Source organism: Bidens hawaiensis, unplaced genomic scaffold (genome assembly GCF_021521415.1).
Source record: "Bidens hawaiensis isolate Kalapana, Puna unplaced genomic scaffold, B.hawaiensis_p1.1 tig00011664_1, whole genome shotgun sequence".
Taxonomy (NCBI): Eukaryota; Viridiplantae; Streptophyta; class Magnoliopsida; order Asterales; family Asteraceae; genus Bidens; species Bidens hawaiensis.
The window spans coordinates 571,100-579,695 of NW_027491920.1; positions in this window are offsets into that span (position 1 = coordinate 571,100).

The window sequence follows — 8,596 nt, forward strand, 5'->3', positions numbered from 1 at the left end:
TAACGTTATGAATAATGTATGCATGATATATGAATGTATGTGAAATGATGTATGGTTGTATGGTAACGAAGAGGGAATCGAACCCTACTAATATTCGAAGCAAGAGGGAACCGGGCCCTAATAATACTCGAGGTAAGAGGGAACCGAGCCCTAATAATACTCGAGGTAAGAGGGAACCGGGCCCTTATAATACTCGAGGAAAGTAGGGCGTAATGCTCTTTATAACGTAAGATATGAAGTTAAGTATGTATGGAATAGAGTATGAAAGTATGTAAGTATATATGTATTGTATGTTATGTGATTAACTAGAGCTCACTCAGCGTAGTTGACTTTTAGTATGCACGCAGGTGAGTAGGATGAGGCAGCTCGCTTGAGGGGAACACGTGGCATTGAATAAGAGGCTGGCATCGGAAGACTCAAGACATGTTATGTTTTAATTATTTAGTTTTTGAAAGACAAGTTGTTTGTTTAAGACAAGTTTTGGATTATTAAGAATTGTTTTATGAAAGTTTTTATATTCCCATGAATGTTTTTATTAACTCTGATGAATAGAACTATGTGGATGAGTAAATCCAACGTCCAAATGTGAGGCACCGGTAACGGGGCCTTACAGTATTGAAGCTGATCCAAAAGAAAAGGTTACACTTGTATTATAGTTGTGAGATAGCCACCGGAAAAACCCTCGGACGGTGTATTGAAGCCGATCCAAATCAAAAAGGTGAATACGCCCCAAACTTTACAACTTGTTTTCAAACGAGTCAAACGTGTTAAATGAAAAGGTTTACATGAGACTAAGGGTCTATAAAACATTTATAAACAAGAGTATAAACACTGGCCTCAGGCTATCGTGTACGTTTGTCTGGATTCTTACATATGTGATGGGCACATCACACCTGGTCACAATTACGCTGCCTGCGATGAGTATGACCTTGTGTATACGCATAGGCACTCAACTAGTCGAACACTGCGGTGTTTGCTGGGGGCGGGGGTCCGAGTGTAGAGACTTGTGTTTATTAATTGTGTTGTTTTAACTTGGTTATTCATAAACCACATGGGCTGAGACCTACGTAGTCTCGAGGGGTAACCAAGTAAAGAAAATATTTTTAACGCCAGCGTGTTCACCAGCATATCGCTGACGTATTTTTTTTAACATTTCAGGAAATTAAAGTATCAAGAATGAGCCATTCATGAAGTGGATGTTCGTAAGGTAGAGATGACTGATTATTTTAAATTATTAAAACAACAAGATTAAACAAAGATTTATAAAACAAATATTTGGGTATTTATTACCCGATAAGCCTTTCCAAACAAAAGAAATTATATGTTATTAATAATGGTTTCAAAAGTATATAATTATTTTTAAAAAAAGTCTTCCGCTAAAATAAACTCTGATATATTTACAAAATCGGTACCAACTGTTGGTCACACGTCTAGGCCGTAAGTTGGGGTGTGACATCTATCACAAATTATTAAAATGTTTTATATGAATAAGAGTAATTAATTGTTTAATTTATTACTAAATGCACTAATTATTACTCATATTCGTATGTGAACGTTAAATGAGTTGACCTGCAACACGACCCAAATTTAAATGGGTTGTCACGACACGTCACAAATTTGAATGAGTCGGCACAACACAAATATGTATATGAGTTAGGTTAGGGTTGAAGAATCTCAACATGCTAATCCGAAACCCATCAACCCTTATGTAGTTGAATCTCCGCTCGATGTTCCTAGTCTTTTGATGTGCACGAGGTTCCTTGATTTGAGCAATTGCACCCTCGTTGTCACAAAAGATTTCTAGAGGGTCCTGAACGGTACGGACTACCCCTAGGTCGGCAATGAACTTTCTAATCCACACAGCTTCTTGAACTGCCAAGGAGGCAGCGATGTATTCTGATTCAGTGGTGGACATGGCTACCACGTCCTGTTTTGCGCCCTTCCAAGAGACAACACCACCATTTAGAACGAAAACATATCTCGATTGTGATCGTGAATCATCTCGATCAGTTTGGAAACTTGCATCCGTGTAACCTTTTACAACGAGTTCCTCCTCACCAAAGCCATATATTAATCCTTAGTTCTTCTAAGGTATTTCAATATGCTCTTAACCGCCATCCAATGGCTAGTTCCCGGATTTTGTTGGTATCTACTTGTCATGCTCAAAGCGCATGACACATCCGGTCTGGTGCATATCATGGCATACATGATGGATCCAATAGCAGACGCATATGAGATTCCATTCGTTTTGTCTTGCTCAACCTTTTGAGCTTGGACATTGAGAATCACTCAATGTTGTTCCTCTTTAAATAGGTACCAAACCTTTCTTAGAGTTTTCCATCTTGAACCTTTTCAAGACTTTGTCAATGTATGCGCTTTGATTTAAACCTATCAACCGCCTTGATCTATCCCTATAGATCCTTATTCCCATAATATAGGCGGCTTCACCAAGATCCTTGATGGAAAAGCAATTTCCAAGCCAGGCTTTTACACCCTCCAAGGTTGAAATGTCATTTCCAAATAGTAATATGTCATCGACATATAATACCCGAAAGGTAACGATGCTCCCACTAGCTTTCTTATACACACAAGCTTCATCAGCGTTTTTGTTGAACCCAAATTTCTTAACTTCATCATCAAAACGATGATTCCAATTCTAGATGCTAGCTTCAATCCATAGATTTATTTCTTTAACTTTTTTGTTAGGATGTTGTGGATCGACAATACCTTCAGGCTGAACCACATAGACATCTTCCTCAAGATGCCCATTTAGAAAAGTGGTTTTGACATCCATTTGCCATATCTCATAGTCATAATAGGCGGCTATGGCAAACAATATCGTTATAGACTTTAGCATCTCCACGGGCGAGAAAGTTTCATAATAATAAACCCTTTGAGTTTGAGTGAAACCCTTTGCTACACGTCTAGCTTTATAAGTATCCAAGTTTCCATGCATATCGGTTTTCTTCTTGAAAACCCACTTACTTCCAACCAGCTTGGAATTAAGAGGTGGTATAACCAAGTCCCATACTTGGTTATCATGCATGGATTGCATCTCCACGTTCATGGCTTCCAGCCATTTATCACAATCAGTTTGCGACATTGCATCTCGGTATGTGGTGGGTTCATCGGAATCTACCATGTAGCATGCATCCATGAAAAACCCATATCTTTCAGGTGGGGTGCTAATTCTACCAGATTTGCGAACGTTTTGTGTGTTTTGATCAACCATTTGATCATTATCAACAACCTCTTGTTGATTGCTAGTATCAACCAAACGTGTATCGTCTTGTGGTTCTCGATCCTCCTCGAGTTCCACAGCTCTATCAGTTTCTTCCATAAGAAACATTCTTTCCAAGAACTCAGCCTTTAGAGATATAAACACTTTATGCATGTTTAGATTTTAGAAATAATATCCCATCAAATCTTTGGGATATCCTACAAAGATACACTTAGTGGATCGACTTTCGAGCTTGTTTTGGGTGTTGTTCTTGACATAAGCCTCACAACTACATACTTTTAAATATGATAACGATGGCCTTCCATGCAATATTTCAAAAGGCGTCCTATCCACTTTCTTGGTTGGTGCCATATTTAGAATATGTGAAGCAGAGATCAAATCGAAACCCCAAAATGATAGAGGTAATGTGCTTCTAGCCATCATAGATCGAACCATATCCAATAGAGTTCGATTCCTCCTCTCGAACACACCATTATGTTGCGGTGTTCCAGGTGGAGTAAGTTGTGAGATAATCCCACAACTCCTAAGAAGATCTAGAAACGCATCATTGAGGTATTCACCTCCTCTATCGGAACGTAACTTTGATTGTTTTGTTGAGTTGATTTTGTACTTCATTTTGGAAGACTTTGAACATTCAAAGGCTTCATCTTTGTGTCTTAACAAGAACACATACCCATAGCGACTATAATTGTCAGTAAAGGTAATGAAGCATCTTTCACCATTCCTTGTCATTGTCTTAAAAAGACCACATACATCCGAATGTATGATACCTAATAAGTCTTTTGCCCTTTCATTAGTTCCACTAAAGGGCTCCTTGGTCATTTTCCCCAATAAACAAGACTCACATTAATCAAATGAATTATCATTCGCTTCCAAAAGACCATTCTTTTGAAGTGTATTAATAAGATCGTTGTTTATGTGACCAAGGCGACAATGCCAAAGAAAGGTCTCACTCAAATCTAATTTGAGTCTTTTGGTGTTAGCTTGGTACAACGAGTTATCAATGGATGCATTATCATGAACTAATTCATAAATGCCATTAGACGACATTGCCTGTAAATAAAAGACATTATTCATGAAAACATAAATTCCATTGTCAACAAACTTAAAATCATATCCAAATTGTCTTAATACAGAAACGGAGATAATATTCCTAGTAAAACTAGGAGAATATAGAATGTTTTTCAAAATAACTTCCAAACCATATGGAAGCTTCAAAACATAATCTCCTCGGGCTTGGACGTCAACCTTTGCTCCATTTCCCATGAAGAGACTAACATCTCCTTTCTTCAAATCATTTCTTCTTTTGAACTCCTGCAATGAATTGCATATATGAGTTCCACATCCGGTATCCAATACCCATGCGTTAGAAGAAACAATATTAAGATCAATATGGATCATGAAAGTTGTACCTGAGGTTTGCCCCACATCCCTCTTAGCTTTCAACTCCTTGAGATAGTCGGACAGTTTCTCATCCAGTGACCTATCTCCCCACAACCAAAGCACCGATCCTCAGCGCTAACCTTTAGCTTCTTGGGTTTTGGTTCCGCCTTTGCCTTTCGCTTGAACCCCTTCCTGACTTGCCCCTTACCAGCGGAAACCTTTGCCTTTGGTTCCGGGTGATGCCTCTTCTTCAAGCCACCTTCATTGATCGCAAGAACGGGTAAAACCTTTTTACCCATGCCGGCTTTGGCTGTCTTAAGCATTGTGTGAAGCTCACCAATGCTTTTGTCCCATTCGTTCATGTTATAGTTCATAACGAATGTCTCAAACCTTTTAGTTAAGCCATTGAGGATCAAATCTGTGGCTAACTCTTTTGAGACGGGACAGTTAAGCCGTTCAAGCCGATCAATGTGGCTTTTCATCTTAAGCACATAAGATGAGACAGATTGGGTTTCTTCCATATGACATGCATGAAGTGCTCGAACCGTTTCGAAGCGCTCCACCCTTGTTTGTGTAAGGAACATTTCCTTAAGCTGGTTTATTATGTCATACGCCTCATGATTCTCGAAATCCTTTTGGATCTCGGGAATCATTGTTCCCAACATGAGGCAAGAAACTTGCACCGAATCCTCGGTGTATTTTAGCCAATCCGCATAGGCATCCAAGTTGTTGACATCGGGTTCATCGGGAATAGGATCATCCAAAATGTAGGACTTCTTCTCTTGCTTGAGAACAATTCTCAAGTTTCGATACCAGTCCATGAAATTATTATAGTTTAGACGATCCTTATCCAGAATGGATCTTAGTGATAAGTTATGCACGGGTGGGATAATAGCGTTCTGTGGATTGTTTGCGGCCATCTATAAGGAATTTAACAAAGTTCAATTTAGTATCTTCGATATCAATAAATTTTAATCATTAATACCCTTTAATGTCTCCAAGAAAATTAATGATTAAAACTTAGAACCCAACGTTTCATTCAAATAGTAGTTAGGTGACCTTTATCTTACTATTCAAATTAACAAGGTAGTCAACGTTTGACAATTGCAACCCTTTGTAACTTCTAGTTTTATGGGATCGGTTAAACATCATATGTTTAGTTGCCATGTTTAATACCATCAACACCTTTGTACGCCATGCTTCGGTGAGCTTATTCACATGGTTTCCAAATCAAGTCGTCCTACTTATACACACGTGTGAGTTTACACATACAAGTGGTTAGGTGACCTTTATCCCACAAGTATTGTAAACCCACCTCAAGGTCACAAGTTTTCTTAAATGTGGTTAGGTGACTTTTACCCCACATCAAAACTCCAAGTGACTCGAGTGTTTAAAAGGATGGTGTTCAACTTGTTCTTCAAAAGGGATTTAGTTTTTCAAAATTCTAGATTGGAAAACTATTTAATGTACCTTCCATTTGAATGCATTCAAAAGAATGGTACCTTTGAAAACCAATTTTCTAATTCCTTTTAATAAAACCCATTTTATTTTGAAATCATTAATAGTTAATAAAACCAATTTTATAACTTAATAATTTCAAAGGAATCACTTTTATGCTAGTTGTCGATTTTAATTGTTAACATCCAAACATGATAAAACAATAAACATAAATCAACTACATAAGCATAAAACACAATCACATGTTCATAACCATAGACACCTAAAATTAACAACGCTTGTTGACCGAAACAAGTGTGTCATAAGGTCTCTCCTAAGGGACGAGCATGACACAAGGTATGAGACGGTGAACTCTCACTTGAATCCGCATCCTTATGCTTCAAGCGTTCACTTCTAGTTGTGATTCTTCTTCTTTAATTGGGCTTCCACTTGGGCTTCAACCAAAATGGTGTTGTAGTTGCATCTTCTTTTACAAAATATATCCTAATACATTTTGTCTCGTAAAAGAAATACAACTATTCTACTTATTATTACAAACCATTTGAAAGCATAAATAGATTACAAACCCGTATAAAGAATATTACAAGCAAAAGAATAAATCACAACAAGTCTCTTCAATATACACAAGGTCATGGCTAAGTTATGAACATCCAACACAAGCTAGTCAACTTTTGACCAAACAGCTCAACCTTTGACCAGAATGGTTCCCTTTGTCCCTTAGTTCTCAGCCGAAAACAGATAACACATAGTTCTTGGCCAAAACCAATGCTTCAGAGTTTTCGGCCTGAAAGCTTTGGCCCACAGAGAACCTATTGTTCTCGGTCAACACCGAGAACTAGTTTTCGATCAAACCGAGAACGTGTTTTGTTGGAGCCCGTATGAATCGTATCAATAACAATAACAACTAAACAGATCTCAGATCTGTGAATAACCGATTAATACGTTTAAGGATCTAGCTCATAATTAACTTGATTCAGTGTTATGTATGTGTATATATTATCAATAAATTATCTGTATAATATTAGGTGAAGCTTGAGAGAGAGAGTTTGGATGGCAATTCGTTAATTTAAACTCTCAAACTTTTCTCAAAACTTACATTAAAAGTGAACAGTAGTTCACTATATATAGAAGGTGATCTGGTTTGCTAACATCCCCTAGCGAACCAGCCTCCCCTTCGTTACATACATTAAATTAGCGAAACACCCCCTGATTCGTTAACATCCCCTAACGAATCAGGAGGGAATACATTACTTGGCTAGTTCGCTAACATCCCCTAGCGAACTAGCCTTTAACTTAGCGAACTGCTATTAAGTTAAACTAATTAAACTAATTATTACAATAATTAATAAACAAAAACGTTAACGATAAACACAAAGACTCTAGACGCAAAACCGTGCACTAACAGACACCCCCTCGTCTTGAGCTTTTTTTCTTTAACTTATTTGAAGCTCTTGGACTGCCAGTCTCTGCAACTATGAATTCCATGTTCATGACACACACGAACAACTCGTTGGAATTGCATAGCCAGGTCGTAATCTTCTCGGCGCTTGAACAAAATATGCTTCCTGTGTAGCACATCATTGTCTGTCTCTAATAAATTAACCAACCACATCGGGTCGATTATCTTGATGAGCTCGGTCTACAGTCCTCGACCACGAACAATAACGGCCTCGCCAGTACGATTGTCATAGTACCAACGGTTGAAAGACAGATAAATATCTTGAGGCATCGTCTTCACAGGAACCTTTTTCATCGTCTTTGGCGGCTTCACTTTCAAGACAAGTTTCTTCCAGCCGGTTCTTGGATCAATCTCGTCAATGCGCTTATGTCTTGGGACCTGGGGCTTGAAGAATTTGAAGCCATGATTGACCTCGAACAGTAAGTGTTTGTGAAACCACTCAGCTGTTCGGTAACCCCCACGATTGATAAATGGACGTCTCGCGAGGGTACGAATATCCCATCGCGGTAATGTCAGAACGTCCATTATCTTCTCGTAATACTGGACACCCTTTTCCCACTTGACTATACATACTTTAAGGTCCGAATCATAAAGCCAGGAGACAATATCACCATGTACCTTAGAAACGGTCTTGAAGGTAGTCACCTGATTAGCCTTAACGCAAGCAGCATTATCTTTTCTTTCTTGATCTACATAACGATAAGCACTGATAATTTTACCCACTTTATGACGTTTGAACCATCTTTCTACGTCCTCATTAGTCACTTCTTTGAGTGAGGGTACTGTTCAATGAACAATCTTTTCCAATTCATCCTCAGTCTCTTTAAATACCTCTTCTTGAAATACCGGAGCACCTTGATCAACATTCGTGTGTTGATACAAGTCCGGGTACTCATCAGCAGTCACATCCTCCATCTCAATGTCATCATTCTCATAAATAAAATCCGTATTCATAAAAACGGATCCTCATCCAACCCTTCTTTATTCACAACCTCAACATCGGGCTCAGCCTCTAACACATTCAGTTGATCGTCATTCAGCCCAAGCAGTATTGA